This window comes from Geotrypetes seraphini, chromosome 3, assembly GCF_902459505.1.
Source record: "Geotrypetes seraphini chromosome 3, aGeoSer1.1, whole genome shotgun sequence".
NCBI classification, from domain to species: Eukaryota; Metazoa; Chordata; class Amphibia; order Gymnophiona; family Dermophiidae; genus Geotrypetes; species Geotrypetes seraphini.
Window position 1 is genome coordinate 187,166,481 of NC_047086.1, and position 20,678 is coordinate 187,187,158.

The following is a 20,678-nucleotide window of genomic DNA, read 5'->3' on the forward strand; positions in this document are numbered from 1 at the left end:
ACTAATGATTTTTAAGGATAGGACATGAAGAAGGTGCTGAGAGGCAGATCTTAAAGTTTTCGAAGGATCATGAGGAATAAGGAACTTATGAATAAAAGCAGGTTCCTTGGAGTTCATAGTTTTAAAGGAGATTAAAGCAATTTTATATTTAATGCGATGGTGGATTGGTAATCAGTGTGCACTTTTTAGCAAAGGATTGACGTGGTCAAATTTTTTCTTGTTAGTTATAATTTTTATGCCAGTGTTTTGTATTAATTGTAAGCATCGGATGTCTTTTTGACAGACACCTTTGAATACAATAGTCGAGTTTGGAAATTATGAGGGAGTGAATTAAAATGTTAAGAGACTGAGGATCAAGAATGTTGGCTAAGGATCTGCCCATTCTGAGTTTCCAAAAACAATTCTTGACAACTGCGCTAATTTGAAGGCGATAGGACAGTTTATTGCCAATCATTACACCGAGAGTTTTGATTGAACTAATGAAGTTTATTGATATGCCATTGATGGTAATCGGGGATGTTAAATAAATATTTTTTTTCCATGGAAATAGCAGACAATTGGTTTTGGAGATATTTAACAAAAACATATTATCACAAAGCCATTGGCTGATCTTATTGAGTTTTAAATTGAAGAGATTGATGTCATTAGGATCGGATGTGTCAATGGGATGGATGATCTGAATATCGTCTGCGTAAGCGTACGCGGTAAGACCAATGGATTGGCATAAAGTAAGCAAAGGGGCCAGATAGATATTGAAAAGAATGGGGGAAAGTATAGATTCTTGAGGAATGCCAAAGTTATTTTTAAATACAGTTGATGTTGTGTTATTGAAGGATACTACAGAGGTACGATTTGAAAAATAAGAAGAGAGCCACTGTCATCACATTCCAACTACTAGAGCTGATGTCAAAGCCCTCTCCAGCCCATCCTAAACTGCCTTGTCATATATGAGACGCAGTCTGTAGAAGTCTGCCCGGCACTGGCCTTAGTTCTTAGCCGGAGTCACAGCCTAAGCACCATTCAACACATCACACACATGCAGTCTTTAAAAAAAAATAAAAATACCGTCCATTTTCTAATTAGGGATTCTCTGTATTTATCCCAAGCTTTTTTGAATTCTGTCACTGTTTTTGTCTCCACCACCTCCCTTGGGAGGGCAGTCCAGGCTAGTACTTTGCAACCTCAATTCATGTCCTCTAGTTTTACCATTTCCCCTTCTCTATATTAATACTTTTCAAGTATTTAAATGTCTGTATCAAAACTCCCCTCTCTTTTCTTCTACACATATTCAGGTCTTCCAGACACTTTTCATATGTCTTTTGGTGCAAATCCCATACCATTTTAGTCACCTTCCTCTGAACAGTTTCAAGCCTTATTATATCCTTAGAAATGTATATCTTCCAAAACTGAACACAATACTTCAAGTAGGGCCTCACCAATGACTTGTATAGTGGCATTAACACTTCCTTTCTTCTGCTGGATATGCCTCTCTTTTTACAGGCTAGCATCCTTCTGGTTATTGCCACAGCCTTGCCACATTGTTTTGTCACCCTCAGATCTTCAGACACTATCACCCCAAGGTCTCTGTTCCTGTCTGTGTGCATCAGCCTCTCCCCTCCTAGCACATATGACTCCTTTGGATTTCTACTCCTCAAATGCATCACTTTGCACTTTTTCACTGTACATTTTAACTGCCAAATATTAGATCGTTCATCTAACTTTTGCAGATCCTTCTTCATGTTGTCAACTCCCTCAAGGGTGTCCACTGTTGAAAATCATGGTATCATCTGCAAAAAGGCAGACCTTACTTTCAGCAAAATTGTTCACAAATATATTCAATAGAATTGGCAGACCCCCCTCCCCCTTTACTACGTCACTGCCTGTATAACAGTCAAGGCCAACTCAGGTTTTTGTGTCTGTCTTTCAGTTAACCTCCTTGCTAGCTACCCTGGATTCCTTTCCATGTGCACACTGGAGATGCTGCAGTGCATATATCCAAAAATGTACCCACCACATCACATCCTTTCAGTTTTATCTTTGTTTTATTATGCAATAAATGTCCAAGTCTTTATATTTCAGTTTTACTTTTCAATCAATCAGCAGAGCAGCCTGGAGGGGAATGTAGGTTTATGATCAATAAATGGCAATAGGCGTTAGCACAGATGTGACGTGAGGATAAAGGAAGATATTTTTTTTTCTACTTAACAGCCATTCCATGATGTCATGGGAGAATTGTAGATGGGATTTTTTCATCCAACCATAACAATGTGCTCGAGGGGCAAAGGGATCAAGTCATTCAAATTATTATTATTTTTTACCTCTGGAAGATAGTGGATAAATTATAAAGTTTATACAGTAGACCCTTAAGAAAAAAAATTAATGGAATAGCAGAGGAGTATTATCCTGGCAGTTACAACATTAAGGGCTCCTTTTACGAAGCCGCGTTAGCGGTTTAACGCATGTAATAGCGTGTGCTAATTTGCCAGCCGCGCTAGCTGCTTCCGCCTCCTCTTGAGCAGGCAGTAGTTTTTGGGCTAGCGCGGGGTTTAGCGCACGCTAAAAAGGTGTGGCTTCATAAAAGGAGCCCTAAGCTGTGAGCCAGGGAAGTCAGGGTTCAAATCCTACTTTTCCTACTGACGCTTTCTTTGACCAGGGGAAAGTCACTTAACCTTCTATTTCCTCAGATACAAAGCTTAGGGCTCCTTTTGCAAAGCCACGGTAGATGTTTCTACTATGGGCCGGCTAGGTAAATGATTCAACGCTCAAAGGAATTCTTTGAGCGTCAGACCATTGTGCCTCACCAACCCAAAATAGAAACCTCTACCACAGCTCTGTAAAACCCAGCGTTAGTGTGACGGACTCGTATATAGCAAGTTGCCAGTTCTCCTTAACAATACTTTTTTGTTGGGCCGCCTTACAAGCCAGTCATGTGACCATTGCATCACCATCATCCAGGAAAAATTGTCTCCCATTCTCTGGACCCCTGAGACACCCATAGGTGTGCTACCTGACCCAGTCATGTGACTATTGCATCACCAACAACCCAGGAAAAGTGGCATTTCACACACTATAGCTGTTTGATTGTCTTGGTTGCTTTTGTGCTGTTTTGTTTACAATTTGTTTCCTGTCGTTTGTAGTTGTCTCCTATTTCCTGATGCTCCCATATCTGTGCTACCCATCTCAGTTACATGACTGTTGCGTCACCAAACAACCTGGAAAAAGTGATTATATATGTCATCATGGTGGTGCATACTAAAGGTATGTATATAAGAAGCATGTAGTGCACCTCAGATGAAATCAGAGCGAGCAAAATTGGGTCAACAGAAGTCTTAGGTTCTCTGTGATTTCCTATCCAACAATGGCTTTTCTTTTCCTTTTCTACTGACAGGATAGTAGATGTGTGGAATAGTCTCCCGGTAGAGGTGATGAAGCCAAAGACCGTGCCTGAATACAACATTTTACATCAACTTCATTCAGGACATGACACACTAAATTTCATAAGAATCAGCCAAGTTCTGTGGAAGACACAACAAAAAACATTTTGGTGTATTTTTTTTTGGTTCACAGTGTAGATGGTTTTGACTTTACTCCTATTTCCTGATCTAATGACTATGTTCTGCTTTTTCTTGGTCTTGGTGGAATCAATACATATCCCTGACAATAGCCCTGGTTATAGAACCAGGCACCTTCACCTGTTGGATTCCTCATCTTTACCTTCTTTTGCTAACCTATTCTCTGTTGACTTTTCCACTTGCTCTTTAGATGATCAGACTCAATGCTGGGATTTTATATTGAGAAACAAATTAGATTCTTTAGCCCTGTTATGATGCTCTAAACCAGTGGTTCCCAAACCTGTCCTGAAGGACCCCCAGGCCAGTCGGGTTTTCAAGATAGCTCTAATGAATATGCATGGAGCAGATCTGCATTCCTGGCATCTCCATTATATGCAAATCTCTGTCATGCATATTCATTAGGGCTATCTTGAAAACCTGACTGGCCTGGGGGTCCTCCAGGAAAGGTTTGGGAACCACTGCTCTAAACAATCTAGCCAAAAACAGAAATCCTGGTATCATATAGGCCTTTGGCTACTAAAGCACCAAGTATGTAATGCAGAAAGATGTTAGAAGAAATTTAGAAAAAACTTTTACTTTGAAGCAGCAACGTCAGCGATTTTATACTTCTCAAATACGATAGGCTAAAAGGAACTATTATTCTCAAATAATTGCTAATCTTCAAATTTTTCTAGTCAGTTGTTTTCTACATTCTCTAGCCTCATTCATATTCCCAGAAAAAGGATTCTAAATCTGCTTCCTCAGCTGATGCTTTAGCATAATATTTGTGCTCAAAGATTTCCTTATTACGATCATCTTTTCTACCACTCATAAACATCTCAATCTTAGTGGTACCATCTTTGGCCCTTAGCTCCTTCTGGTCCTGTTGTCATTTGCCCACCCTTTCTATCTTGCCCATGGCCCTATCTACATTAAACACCACCACCTGCTCTCTCAATCTCATCCCTTCTGACTGGGTGTCAAAACCTTAGCATTCTGCATTTTACACACATATTGCTACACAAAAGACTCCTTTTACTAAGGTGCGCTAGTGTTTTTAGCGCACACAAGAAGTTACCGCGCTCTAAGGGGCTCATAATCGAAAGAGAAAAATGTCCAAAAACTGGCCTGTTGGCACTTGGATGAACATTTCTCTAAAACGTCCAAGCGCCGAAAATAAAAACGGGTTTTGGATGTATTTCTAAACGACCTAGGCCTTCATAGTGCCGCTCAACGTCCAAAGCTAAACGGGGCGTTTCGGGAGGCGTGTCAAGGGCGAGTGTTGGGCGGGACGTGGGCTGGCTTAGACTTAGTCATACAGCATGTATAACCGAAAGTTATACAGCCCAGGATTGATGGAACTTGGACTTGTGACTTAGACCATGTAAAACATGGTCTAAGTCACAAAAACCCACCTAAACTCACCAGATAAGCACTGAAAACACATAACACAGACCCCACACACATTACCCTAGTGATCACCAACTCCCCCCCACCCCCATAAAAATTTTATTCACAACTTTAAATTTCAGCCTCCAGACCATCATCACCTGGCAGCCGGGCATAGGAAAGCCTAGTTGTCCAGCACAAAGGCAGTTTAAGTGTCTTGGGGGTGGGTTAAGGACCCATAGAGAGGAGGACCCATGCCCATAAACCCCTGTAATCACTGCATTAATACTTAAACTTGACCTATACACCCCCAAAACCCTTTTTTACTGGCATATAAGTGGCTCCTGCAGCCATAAGGGCTATTGGGGTGGTAGATAAGTGGGTCTAGGGGATTCTGGAGGTGGTTTGGGGGGCTCACCGTCTCCTATAAGGGAGCTGTAGTGAGGAGAAGCCATGGCACCCGTTTTGTGAAGTTCACAGCAGTGCCCTGTAAGGTACCCCACTATTTAGGTGGCATGTCTGGGTGTGCAGTCCATCACTTTGCAGACCCCTTCCACATCCAACAGGGCTTGTTCTAGGCATTTTGGACTTGGACGGAAAGTTGGACGGAAATGTGGTATAAAGATGGATGATTTAGTGGCTTGGACGATCAGATAGGCAGGACATATTCGAAAGTAAAAAAAAGTTGGACGTGTCTTTCGAAAACGTGTCTTAGGCTCTTTTTAACTTTGGACGACTTGCGATATGGATGTAAACGTCCCTTTCGATTATGCCCCTCCACGCTTCTAGAACTAACACCAGCTCAATGCTGGCATTAAGGTCTAGCGCATGCGGCAATGTAGCACGCGCTATTCCACATGTTAAAGCTCTAGCGCACCTTAGTAAAAGGAGCCCATAGTCTTTCTACTGGACATGTTCCCATCTCTTGGAACGAAGCAGTCATTCACCCAATCTTAAAAAGGCCATTCTGGACACTAGTCTATCAACTAATTACCTCACAGTTCTTTTCAATTACAATCATTACCTCATTGTTTCCTATTCAGAATCTCCAATCGGGCTATAGAACAGGCTCCAGTACCAAAACAGTACTGACTTCTCTGTTAAGTGAAATACACAGTAAATTAGATAGTAGCTTTATTGCCTTGGCTATGTATTTGGATCTTAGTGCTGCCTTTGGTCTTGTCCATCATATGTTCTTACAGCAGAGGCTGTCATCTATTGGCATAACTGGCACCATCCTTGCCTGGTTTCCCTCTTTTATGTTTATGTTTATTAAAATTTGATATCTCGCCAAATCTTACAACAATTCTCAGCGGTTTTACATAACAATAAAACTCAATAAAATCGAAAGAAAGGAACGCCATAAAAATAAAAAGGACAGTCCTAAAAGTAAATACAATCATACAAGACAATAAGATTTAGATATTTATTTTTAAAAAATTTGAGATGTTCTAAATTAGGCCATTTAGCTATGTGGGTGCCAGCCCCAAATATTGCTGGTACCTGCATAACCCTAGGCTTCTCCCTAACACTTCTCCCTATCCCACCCTAACATGCCCTGAATATCCGGTGTTAGGTAGCCCTAAATGGCTTCAGCTATTAGCCCCAATGTTATGTTACAAATAGGCAGCATATGAGCCCATACTTGTAGCCATTTAATTATACAAGGTCAATGTACACTGAGAGGTTTGATATTTATAGCGATTTAACTGGTCGGAACCAACTCCTGGCCCATTAAATCGTTTGTTCATGGCTAACTGGTCATTTTAAGCAGTATTTAACCAATTAGTGCCGCTGAAATTGTCTGGTTAACGCCAAACTCAAAACTGGCTACTTTGGAGCTGTTTTGGGGCAGAGTCAGCACTTGGCAGATTAATTTAATTTAATTTAATTTTAATTTAATTTAATTCTTATATACCGCTAATACCATGAGGTTCTAAGCTGATAGTCAGCTCTTAACTGGCCAAGGTGACTGCAAAAATAGGACTGCATAAAAATCTCCCCTGTCTCCCCCACCCCCTTTTTTTTCTACAAAGCTGCGCTAGCAGCTGCTGCTGCATTAACTTCCCCGAAGACCATGGGATTTAAAGGGCTTCAGGGCTTTTGCCGCACAGCTTTGTAAAAGAGGGAGTTTATGAGGTACCCCATAGCCAGTTAAGGGCTGAATATTGCACTTAACTGGCTGTGCTTTAGCTAGCTCCACAAACCCGGAAATTCAGTACCAAAGCCCAGACATAATGCCAGTGGTGGTCAGCAAAACAATGAGCGCTGCCAGCTGAATATTGACTCCCCTATGTACATAAATGGATAAGGTGCACTAGGTGAGTGCGTTGATGATGTGCATCATATGGATATACTTTAGCATACTCTGTGAGTTCTAAAAAAATAAAGCGCCATCTGTTTATTCCATATCATTTGTACTACACCATTTCTAAAATGTAAAACCGTTAAAGCTGAAGCGATAGTTTGTAATGATTTTAAATGCAGCTGTGTATGAAATGCAATTGGATTTTATCAAATGAATGCACAAGAAGCTGCATGCCACCACGCTCCCCTTCCCGGCTCTGTCCTTCCTTTCCCCCCCCCCCCCAACATTAACTTCACTCGCCCTCCCTCCTTCTTCCAGTGGCTAGATCCAGAACACAAGCTCTCATTGTGTGCTCTGAGAACTGGGGCGTCCACACTTATATCCCTAATATATTTTCTTTGACAGGTTGCAAGGCCTGTTAAAGCAGCTTATAATTACTGTCAAAGCTAAAGGCAGGATCTGATTTATTCTCCATAGCATTTAAAAAAAATACAAGTCTTGTGTGTTTGGCAAGCATTCACACTTTTCCATTCCCTTTCGTAGACTGGAGATGGCTACTGAAGCAGATTTGTCTGTGTTTAGGATTACTGAACATCTTTTCTCCTTCTTATCATTAGTTGTATTTTGGATAATTTAATATTATTTCTTTTTCTATTTCACATATTAAAGTACTTATTTTAGAAACGTTATTCTAGTTTCAGACATGCATAAACTGCCATTTAGACGTTCATATTGCGTAAACATCTAAATCCTTACACAGCAGGAATTATACATAACATAGCATTTCCATACCGCAAAATCATGAGGATCCTTACAGTTAACAGTTAAGAAAACGCTGAACATCAGGCAGCGAATTACAAAAAGTATAAGATGGTCAGTCAGAAAAATTTATCGTACAAATAAGTTTTTAACTGCTTTCTAAAGTTCATATAGGAGGTAGAAGTAAGACATAGGGCAACTTTTACTAAGGTGCGCTAGCGTTTTTAGCACACACAGGATTTTAGCGCCTACACTTCTAGAACTAACGCCAGCTCAATGCTGGCGTTAAGGTCTAGCATGCACGGCAATTCAGTGCGTGCTATTCCTCACGTTAAAGCCCTAACGCACCTTTGTAAAAGGAGCCCATAGTTGACAGAGAACAGAATCCCATGTAGCTGCTTGATATGAGAGCAGTCTGTTATGAAATCTTTTGTAACGGCATCCCCTGACTGATGGAAAATCGAACATTGTTGAAATACGTGAAGAGCCTCAAAAGCTAGAAAAGTTAAAATGATCCATTAAATACCCTGGAGCCATATCATGCACCACCTTATAGCATAGACATCCAAATTTAAAGAACACCCTTGCCACAATGGGAAGCCAAAGCAGCTCTCTGTAATATGTGGTTATATGATCTGTCTTTTTTAGTCTAAAGATTAAGCGTACCGTAGTATTTTGTATCAAACGCAGGCAATATTTTTGAAAACCCCTCCCCTGAAATATACAATGTTACAGTAATCCAATATTCCCAAAACAAGTGATTGGACTAGTAGTCTAAATCACAGTTCTTCAACCGCCGGTCCGCGGACCGGTGCCGGTCCGCAAACAAAATCTTGCCGGTCCGCGAAGGATTCGATCCCCGCCGCAACGAAAAGCCGGCGTCAGCTGACTTGCAACTTCCTGTTGCAGTCGCTGTGCCGGGACTCCTGCCTTCCATCACGTTTGCCTCCTGCCTTGTCTCCGCACCTCCAGACCAGCAGCGGCAGCTCTGTATGCTTTTAACTTCGGTACAGAGCTGCCCCTAATCAATAGTTTAGCGCGGTTTCATAAGGCAGCCTCGGGGCCTTTGCTAGGCCGGCCCACATCGCATCATCGAAGCGGGCTGGCTATCAAAGGCCCCGAGGCTGCCTCATGAAACCGCGCTAAACTATTGATTAGGGACAGCTCTGTGCCGAAGTTAGAAGTTTACAGAGCTGCCGCTGTGGGTCTGGACTCTTGGGCCGCTGAAGGAGGGCAAAGAGCAGCTGTCCTGGAGGTTTCCCTTCCTCTCGCCTTTGCAGGTCCCTTTTTTTCCACCTTTTTTTTTTTTTTTCCTTCAAACGGCAACAGGCCCCAGCATCGACATCAATCAAGTAAGTTCCACTGTTCCTTCCAAGCAGTTCTGCTCGGCCAAAGCTTCCCCTCTGACATGAGCCACCCTCAGGGGAAAGAAAGTGACCCACAAAGGTGAGGGGAAGGGGGGCAGATGATTGAAGTTGGGGGGAGAGAGAGAGAGAAGGGGCAGATGATGGAATGGAGGAGATGAGAGAGAGAGAAGGGGACAGATGATGGAAGTGAGAAGAAGGGAGAGAGAGCAGAAGGCAGATGGATGTCAGTTGAGAGGGGAGAGCAGATGCTGAATGGAAGTGGGGAAAGAACACATACTGGATGGAAGGAGGAGATAAATAAAGGGGGAAGAAAATAGTAAGATAATGGAGGGGTGAGGGAAAGGGGTGACAAGCTGTGCGTAGACACAGTGAAAAGAGGGAACCGGGACTAAATAGTAAGAAAGAATTTAATTTAGATGGAGGCAGAAAATAGAGAAGGAAGACCAGAGAAGAAAAGGGAAGAGAGAGCAGAGAATGATATCAGATCTGAGTGGAGGAAATGAGAAGAGAGATATGCTAAAAACCACAGGGGGGAGGGAAGGATAGAGATGCCAGACCATGAGGGGAACAGAAGGAAGATGATGGATGCCAGACCAAATTGGGAGGGGGGGGGGGCAGGAGGAGAGATGGCAGGGAAAGACAGACAGTGAATGGAAGGGGCAGATGCTGGACTGAAGAGACAGAGAAGGTTATCATGCTGCTGTACCGGGCCATGGTACGCCCTCACGTGAAGTACTGCGTCCAGCACTGGTCACCGTACATGAAGAAGGACACGGTACTACTCAAAAGGGTCCAGAGAAGAGCGACTAAAATGGTTAAGGGGCTGGAGGCGAAAGATTAGAGAAACTGGGCCTCTTCTCCCTTGAGCAGAAGAGATTAGGGGACATGATAGAAACATTCAAGGTACTGAAGGGAATAGACTTAGTAGCTAAGGACAGGTTGTTCACCCTCTGCAAGGCAGGGAGAACAAGAGGGCATTCGCTAAAGTTGAAAGGGGATAGATTCAGTACAAACGTAAGGAAGTTCTGTGGTAGAAAGCTGGAACGCTTTTCCAGAGGCTGTTATAGGGGAAAACACCCTCCAAGGATTCAAGACAAAGTTAGACAAGTTCCTGCTGAACAAGAACTTGCGCTGGTAGGGCTAGTCTCCGTTAGGGTGCTGGTCTTAGACCAGAGGGCTGCCTTGTGAGCGGACTGCTGGTCATGATGGACCTCTGGTCTGACCCAGCAGTGGCAATTCTTATGTTCTTAGGGCAGCCACTGGCTGGAAGAGAGTGAAAAGGCAATGAAAGCAGAAACCAGAGACGACAAAAGGTAGAAAAAAATAATTTTATTTCTATCTTGTGATTCAAATATATCAGATTTGAAATATGTATCTTGCTAGACATAATTGGGGAGTGCAAAACCCAGGCAGTGCTTCTTTAGCTTCCAGCTGGCTTAGGGCTCTCTCTGACCAAGGGGCAGTTGCCCTAGTTCCACTCCCCTAACACCATTCCTGTTATGTGTGACTGTGGTATTCTGTTACTTGATATTTGTGTAGCATTCTGTAATAATTTGGCTTATTCAGTTTTCTTGATAGTAGAGGGGATATATGTGAAGGGGAGGGGAGACAGGGGTTTTGTTGATCTTTGCCCTGTATTATTTGTATTTATAAAATGACAATTGTATAGAATATTGTTTCTTTTTATACTTTAATAAAATATGTTCAATATAAAATTATAACTATTTGAGGCTTGTGCGGATGGGATCAGATGGTTTGTGGGACCGAGATCGCGGGGACGGGGCGGCGATGGTTTTTTAAAAAAAATTTCAGTCTTAGTAGTTTGCCGGTCCACAAAATAATTATTTTATTTCCGCCGGTCCATAGGTGTAAAAAGGTTGAAGAACACTGGTCTAAATGACCAATCGCCAAAGTAAGGTCTGATGATGCGAAGCTTCCATAACATGAAATAACACTTTCTGATCTGGGCGTCTACCTGTGCAATCATTGATAAATTTCTCTCCAAGTATCCTAATGGTTGAGACAAGTGGGAAAGTTATTCCATTTAAAGTCAAGTTTTACTCATCACATTTAAATGGAGAAGCTAGGAAGAATCTGATTTTCTCTAATTTAGTTTGAGATTATAATCCTTCATCCACTCCTCCACCATCGCTATTATTGATGATAATGTTGGTAAAATATTCAAGATGTGAGAATGTAATGGAAGTATGATAGTATAATTTTTTTTTCCAACGATGCTAAGTAGATGTTAAATAGCGATGGAGAGAGAGGGTTAGCCCATGTTTCTGATAGCTCATTCTGAAAACTTAATTGATAGGTTCGAGAACTGAGAAAACCCTTAAACCAATGCAACACATTAACTGAAATGCCTATGCCATTCAGACAATCCAGCAGCATTCTGTGATCCACTAGTTGTTTTATGATTGCTCTTTAACCAACTGTAAACAAAGAGAACAAGTAATCTAGTAAAGATGCCAATATGGTCTCCTTACTATGTTGAGAACGGAAAACTGATTGAGATGTATGCAAAAATGAAAATGTATCTAGATATTTTTGTAATTGTAAATTAACTAAGCCTTCCAATAATTTAACAAAGAAAGATTTAGAAGTGGGTCTAGTCTGGATGTGTTTTAGGTGTTTTATGGCAGAAGCATTTTTGCTAAAACATATTTAAATATTTATTATATTCTTACGGAGTTTTTCTGTGACCAAGGATGTGCTATCTATGACAACTTAGTAATTGTCATAGTAGTTTCCCAAGTTCATTCTTAGGGAACACTGAGGTCTTTTTTCCATATTAGGACCCTGCCTCAATTTTTTTCAGATAGAGGGTTAAATAGAGTGAATGCCTTTTGGTGATATTTTGTTTATTTTGATATTCTGCTTGTGTTATTTTTATTTTTTGTCTAGAAAAAGGAGGACAGATTGAGACATCTGGGTTTTACTTCCATTGGTTTCAATAGAAGTAAATCCCGGATGTATCAATCTGTCCTCCTTTTTCTGGAGCCATATGGTAACCCTATTTAGGAGGGACTAGCAAAACAACAAAAAGATTGTGGGACAGATTGGATGTACCAGTTTGTAGTTTAATAAGCATCCAAATAACTTATAAACAATAATCTTAAAAACAATCAGAAGTGACCCGCAAGATAAAACCAAAATAATGTATAAAATACAAATGACCCAACATGTGCCTACTTTGGAAGCTTGTGTGCTGTGCTGTTTGTTTGTAGTCTTTTAACTACTTGAATTGTTTATGACTTTTGTTTTTATATTTAAGACAGCCAAGGACCCCATAAGATCCCTGAGGAAGCCATTTTTATGTTATCAAAACATGGCCCACGTCGGGTCATTTTTATTGTATACATTATTTGGTTTTTATCTTGTAGGTCACTTCTGACTGTATACATAAGGTGACCATACGTCCCATAAGGTGACCATACGTTTTGAACGAGACCATCCCTTTTTCTGATCCCCTGTCCCGTTGTCCCCACACACAGCTTCGGAACGCCGAAATGTCCCGTTTTTAGCGACAACGTCCCGAAGCTGTTTGTGGGGACAACGGGACAGGCAATCGCGGGAGAATGGTAATCTCCCTACTTACCCGCCCGTCACTGCAACAACAGCTGGAAAGGCAAGTCCAGGCACCGACCCAGAAGCCTTCTTCCCGACGTCAATTCTGACGTGGTAGAGGAAGTTCCGGGCCAGTCAATCGCTACCTGACTGGCTAGGAACTTCCTCTCCAATATCAGAATTGACATGGGGTGAAGGCTTCTGGGCCGGCGCCTGGACTTGCCTTTCCTGCGGTTGTGGCAAGGGGATGGAAGTAGCAGCGGGCGGTGTCAACTGATTGGGGGGGAGGGAAGCAGAAGAATTGGGTAGGCTTTGGAGGGAGGAGGCAGACAGACAGGCAGGAGTCCTGCAGTTCAGCTTTCTCATATTTGGCGCAACAGGGAGGGAGGAAGGCTGGCTGGCTTCGGGGAAGGGAGTGGGACAAGGGCTGGAAGGCAGTGAGGGGGAGGTAGGCAGACAGGCTGGCTTTGGAAAGGGAGGGGCACTAAGGACATAGGAAGGGGCATTAAGGACATAGGAAGGAGGCACTGGGGGCATTAAGGACATAGGAAGAGGCACTAAGGACATGGGAAGGGGCACTAAGGACATAGGAAGGAGGCACTGGGGGCACTAAGGACATAGGGCCGAAGGCCCTTTTCTGCCGTCATATTCTATATTTCTATAACTTAGAGGGGAGAGTTATTTGAGTGGGCAGACTTGGTGGGCCAAAGGCCCTTTTCTGCCGTCATATTCTATGTTTCTATAGGAAGGGGCACTAAGGACATAGGAAGGGGTACTAAGGATATAGGAAGGAAGCACTAAGGGCACTAAGGCCATAGGAAGGGGCACTAAGGCCATAGGAAGGAAGCACTGGGGGCACTAAGGACATAGGAAGGAAGGAGGGAGAGAATAGAAAGGGACAATTGTTGGGCCTGAATGCAGAAATTAAGAAATGAAAGAAAGGATGCACAGTCAGAAGGAAACGCAACCAGAGACTCATGAAATCACCAGACAGCAAAGGTATGAAAAATGATTTTATTTTCAATTTAGTGATCAAAATGTATCAAATTTGAGAATTTATATCTGCTGTCTATATTTTGCCCTATATTTGTCTATTTTTTTTATAGTTACTAAGGTGACATTGCATATTTTAAAGTCGTCTGCTTTGACATCTTTGAAACCCCCCTAAATATAAATGATAATTAACATTTTCTCTGCGTATAGTGTGCTTTGTGTTTTTTAAAATTTTATGGTTACCATTATGAATTAAGATATTATGTGTTCATGAAAAATGAATGGAATAAATTGGAGGTGGGATTAGGGGCGGGGCTGACAATTAATAGATGTACCATTTTGATGAAAAAAATAAATGGTCACGTTATGTATTGTGACAGGGAAGCCCCTGTCCCGGCCAAAAGAACTACAAAACCCAGCATGCATCCTGCCCTGGGCCCGGGAAAACATGGCATGGAGCCGGGACTGCCGGCCCAGTCCGGAAGGGAAGAGAAGAACCAGGTCGTAGCCCAGCCTAAGAGCCAGAGGGGGAGGGCACTTGAAGCTAGTTCTTCCCCCTATTATTCCTTTCCTTCTTCTCTGAAACCCAAACCCAATTTAGGAGAGGGTGGAGTTAACCCTCGGGGCGGGCAGATCAAAAAACCTCAAATACAAACCAGGAGAAGTCAGAAGGGGAGATCAAGTGGGACTAATTCCAATCAGCCAGCAACCAGGTAGGATTGCAGCTACCAGAGAGCTCCGGTGCCTCAGCCCCGTTTGCTATCTAGGAGTCAGCCCCTCAGGAGGGAAAGCGAAGGCCCTGGACCAGACCTTGCCAGGCTGTACAAACCCTGGGAGGGTGCACCAAGAGATTGGCCGTGGAAAGGACCGGTGGGCAAAGAGCTAACATCCAGGCAAGATGGGGGTTGGGAGAGGCAGTCCGAGAACACCGGGTGGAGAACCAGCCAGGGCTATGGGTCTATGGACTGGGAGATGAACAGTATTCCTGGGGAGAGTGAGCCCGGGGAAGATATGGACTTAGGGGAGAATGATATATGAGAGGTCCGTCCCATTCTCTCAACAATCCAGTCCAGGCTAAGGGAAGCCTTGGACACTAACCGTGTTTGAAGCAGGGTCAGACCAATCCTGGCCAATTGAGAAATAATTATCAGAACTATTTAGTTACCTTACCTCTGGTGGACTTGAAGGGGGTAAGCGACTTCTGAAAGTTAGCCCAGGGTGGGCTTTGTTACGTTCAGTAATCCAGGACACATTCTGTGTAGGAGGATCTGGAAGCCAAACCTTTGTTTTATTTGTTGGGAGGTTTGGAGTGTTAATGTGCTTTCTTTTGTGGACCTGGAATCTCCAGGCAGGGCACAAGGACTGAAGCCCAGGTTATGCTTGAGGGTGAAAAGTGTGAAGAACGTACTATATGTTCCAACATGTTTTTTTTTCTTTTTTTCTTTTTGAAAACTTTAATAAATCCGGTTCCAGTTCCTAGGAAATCCGTCTTCCAGGTTTTCATTCATCCAGCCATATAAAAGGCGCAATAATAAATCTACCTGTGGTCCGAGCCCGGTCTCCCACCTACCCGGGAACAGTATACACCCTTTGTGGATTCTTTTTAAGATGATTGCTTTTAAGACATTTGGACACTTATTAAACTACAAACTGGTACATCCGATCTTCTGTTCCACAATCTTTTTGTTGTTTTGCTGCTTCATTTCCTTTGTGAAACCTTTTGGTGCTATTAGGTGGGACTAGAGCAGGCCTAAAAAACAAACACAGTGTCCATTAAATCAACATTGGGATGTGCAACTGCTACTCGGGAGGTCTAGGTTTCAGAAAAGTGATGGTATTGAGCAGCTCTTCGTTGACAAGGTTAGGGAAAGTCATCCCCTTAATTCCCCAGTAATTGATTCCCCCCGCCCCCAAAAAAAAGTGAAATTGGAAATGAATACTGAGCTCTGTGACAACTTTGGGAAAAATAAAACTTTATGTTTCTAAGATAGCCGACATAAAGGTTTATGTTCCAGCACACAAACATTTATGTTACTATTTTGCAATATAAAGGTTTATGTGTCTTTTTTGACCTGTTGATATTTTAGACATTTATGATTGTAAAACTGAAGCTCTTGCCACATGTAACCAGCACACAAACATCCATTTCTCCATGTATTTTAAAATAGGCTCTACTTGTTTTAAAATACATGCCCTAGTGGTTAGAGCAGCTGCCTCAAGCACCCTGAGGTTGTGAGTTTGATCCCACCGCAGCTCTTTGTGCCTCTGGGCAAGTCACTTAACACTTCATTGCCCCAGGTACAAATTAAGTACTTGAATGAAATATGTAAACTGCTTTGATTGTGTAAATCACACAGAAAAAGCAGTATATCAAGTCCCATCCCCTTTACCCTTTTCTAAAATATCAGAACTTGAGACATTCTGACTAGAGAGTTGCACGGGGACAGAAATCCCACCCATCCCCACCCGTCCCCGTCAAGATCCTCTCCGTCCCCACCCGTCCCCATCAGAATCCTCTCCATCCCCACTTGTCCCTGTCAAGATCCTCTCCGTCCCCACTCATCCCCGCAAGGAATTACCTCCATCCCCGCCCGTCCCTATACTTCTGACAGGATCATCAATTCCACAGTTTCTTTTGTGTTTGCGCTGCTGTTTTTCTTATGGAATCTCTTTGGTGGAACCCTTTTTTTGTTTTCTGTTAAGGTAATTAACTTATAAACCCCCCTCTTTTACTAAGGCTGACGTGTCCATTATATTATATGGACGAACCCTGCTTCCAAAGCCTTCCATCCCTGTGGGAGTCCCGTTGGCTAGAGGGGGGTCCCTGTGGGAGTCCTGTGGGCCACAGGGGGGTCCCCGTGGGAGTCCCGTGAGTTAGAGGGGATTCCCACGGGACCCGCAGGATTCCCGCGATCCCCGTTCCCGTGCAGACCTCTAATTCTGACCTAGACATCTCAGTTCTGATTTGTCCTTTCTAAAGTGCTGCTTCATAATACAGAAACACACTTAGGCCCAAATTCTTTAACCGGCACTGTGATCAGCCGTCAATCACATGACAGCGTCGGGCACAGAATCGCGACTCTGGAAAAGGTAGGCACCAGAATGTAGGCCAGGGTTTTCATAGGTGCCTACCTATGATGTGAATCGGGTCTATGGAGGTGCTTTAGGCTGCCTAATGCCACTTCTGGCATTAGCCATGCCTACAGTGGCATTTGGAGACCTAAAGCACTTCCTTAAGCACGATTCCGATGCCTTAAAAATGTTGTTTGAATGATGTTTTTAATTGAATTTGGGCGCCTATTGGTGCCTAAAAAATCGGCACTGTTTCAAGAATCCGTGCCTTGGGGGGCTCTATTATTAAGCAGTGGTAAGCACTAATGCATGCTTACCGCTGCTTAAAAACAGTGCTAGCAGACTCGCTCAGGAGCCATGTGCTAATTGCAGGCTCGGTGCACACTACCCATGTGCTATAAAATACATTTTATTTTTTAGTGCAGGGAGCGTTTTTGGCGGTAGAAAGTAGTCATGTCCTGTGCTAATTAGTTAACACCTAGCCATTGACGCGCACTGACCGATTAGCACAGGAGCTCTAACAGTTTACAAAATAGGTGATGGTAAGAGCCCATGTACTAAAGGCCATGTGCTAATTTCAAAATAACATGTGGTCATTAATAGGGAAATCCAAACTGCAGCCATTTTAGAGCCGTGTTAAAAAAGTGGCCTCAGTGCGTGGGTTAAAAATAGCACAGGTCATTTTTTTTAGCACAGCTTAATAAAAGGGCATCTTATTTCAGCACAAAGGTCCTACTACTAGGGACATATCCTTTAAAAGAGATTCATAGCTGCATGTCAAAAAATTTCAATTTAGTCTCTCTTCGGGTCAAAATCACCTATTCATTTCATCTTTGGATTTTGAAATATTTGAATCATTCAGAACATTTGGGTCCCTTAAAATCAATGGGGAAAGCATTTTTGTACTCCCAAAGTGTGATTTTTCTGGTTTTTTTTTTTTTTTTTTAAATCAAGCTTAACTGAGGAACCAGCAGCCAAGACATCAAATATGACATGAAGAAACCCACATAACCAAAAGAGATGCAAAGGGCAATAACGATTAAATGAAGACTAAGCAATAATCTATGGTGAGTTGAAAGATGCAGCGAGACCCAGAAACCTTTCTACATAACTATTTTTCTATGGGCTCCTTTTACTAAGGTGTTCTAGCGTTTTTAGCGCACACACAAGATTAGCACACGCTATAGCGCATGCTAGCTGAAAAATTACCGCCTGCTTAAAAGGAGGCGGTAGCGGCTAGCGCATGCTAAAACCGCTAGCGTGCCTTTGTAAAAAGAGCCCTATATAGCTGATTTGAAGTTGTTTTTTTACAAGACTAATCTGCAGTTGACATACATACAAATGTTTTGTATGATGTATTGTTTCTTAACATTTTTCAAACAACAATAAAAATTATTTGAAATTAAAAAAAAGAAAATAGTGAAGTTTTTGGAATCCAGTGAATTACAGGACCTGAAGCAATATCGATTCACTAGAGGCAGGTCATGTCAAACAAATCAGATTAATTTCTTTGACTGGGTGACCAGACAATTGGATAGATGTAGTGCGCTAGATGTGGTGTATTTAGATTTTAGCAAAGCCTTTGACAATGTTCCATACATGCATCTAATAAACTGAGTGCCCTTGGTATAGGCCCCAGTGTAACGGACTGGGTCAGGAGCTGGTTGAGTGGAAGGCAACAGAAGGTAGTGGTCAATAGAGATTGCTCTGAGGAAAGGGATATTACCAGAGGTGTGCCTCAAGGTTCAGGTCTTGGGCCTGGAATGAGCTTCAGTAGTTGGAACCTAATAACAGTACTGGGCAGAGTTTTGGATTCTTGCCCAGAAATAGCTAAGACCCCCCCCCCAACAAATTTTTACATTGAATCAGGTTGGGCACACTGGATGGACCATTCGTGTCTTTATTTGCCATCATCTACTATGTTACTATGTTTAAGGTGGTAACCTGGATTAGAAATTGATTGACTGACAGATGACAGAGAGTGGTGGCGAATGGAATTTGCTTGGATGAATGAAGGGTGAGTAGTGGCGTTCCTCAAGGATCGGTACTGGGGCCCAGTGGCGTACCAAGGGGGGGGCGGGAGGGGCGATCCGCCCCGGGTGCCAGCCCTGAGGGGGTGCTCCCGGCCTTGCCATTCAGTCCCCCCCCACCCCCGAAGGACCGCTCGCCCCACTGACCTTCCTGCACCACCTGTGAAGCAGCCCGCAGCAGGATCGCGACGTCAGCGATCCCTCAGCTGCTTGGGCGCTGCTTCCTGCACCGCGGTCCCGCCCCTCCTCTGATGTCAGAGGAGGGGCGGGACCGAGGTGCAGGAAGCAGTGCCTAAGCAGCGCAGGGATAGCTGACGTCGTGATCCTGCTGCGGCTGCTTCATAGGTGGTGCAGGAAGGTCAGTGGGGCGAGCGGTCCTTCGGGGGTGGTGGTGGGGGGGACTGAACGGCAAGGCCGGGAGCATAGGTAGTGCTGCTTCATAGGTGGTGAGGGGAGGCCAGGGGGGCGAGCGGTCCTTCGGGGTGGGGCGGGCGGGCAGGCAGGCAGGCAGGCTTTCAAGGGGGAGGGGGTGACAGGCAGGCAGGCCTTCAAGAGGGGGGCAGGCAGGCCTTCAAGGGGGGGGACAGGCCTTCGGGGGTGTGTGCAGACCTTCAAGGGGGAGGGACAGGCCTTCAAGGGGGGGCAGGCAGGCCTTCAAGGGGGGACAGGTCTACAAGGGGGTGGGACAGGCCTACAAGGGGGTGGGACAGGTCTTCAAAGGGGGGACAGGCCTTCAGGGGGGGTGCAGGCCTTCAGGGTGGGTGCAGGACTTCGGGGGGGTGCAGACCTTCAAGGGGGTGCAGGCCTTCAAGGGGGGACAGGCCTTCAAGGGGGGACAGGCCTTCGAGGGGGGACAGACCTTCAGGGGGGGTGCAGGCCTTCGGGGGGGTGCAGGACTTCGGGGGGGGTGCAGACCTTCAAGGGGGTGCAGGCCTTCAAGGGGGGGGGACAGGCCTTCAAGGGGGGGACAGGCCTTCAAGGGGGGGACAGGCCTTCAAGGGGGGGACAGGCAGGCAGGCCTTCAAGGGGGGGACCGGCCTACAAGGGGGAGACAGGCCTACAAGGGGGTGGGACAGGCCTTCAAGGGGGGGACAGGCCTTCAGGGGGGTGCAGGCCTTCGGGGGAGGTGCATACCTTCAAGGGGGGGACAGGCTTTCAAGGGGGGGGACATGCAGGCAGGCCTACAAGGGGGTGGGACAGGCCTTCAAGGAGGGAAGTACACGGAGGGAAGGGGGTGTTCAAAGAGACGTGCATATGCCAAACTTTGGGGGGGGGAGGAAGAAATAATGGGTCTGAAAATAGAGGAGAGGGAGAGAAATGATGGACCATGGGATTTAGGGAGGGAAGGAACTGAAAGGGAGAGAAATTGGACACAAGGGATGGTGTGGAGGAGGGATAGAGATACTGGATAGAAGGGTAATTGGGAAAAGAAAGGGAGAGATGGTGGACTCTGGGGTGGTGGGGAAGGAGGGAGAGATGCCGGATGAAAGGGTAGTTAAGAAAAGGTGGATCTGTGGAGGGAGATGAAAAAAAGGAAAGATACCAGACTTCCTGGGAAGGGAAGGGAAATGGAAAGGGAGGACAGAGTTGGCAGATGGATGGTTAGCATGCAGAAAGAAGAAAGAAGGAGACCCTG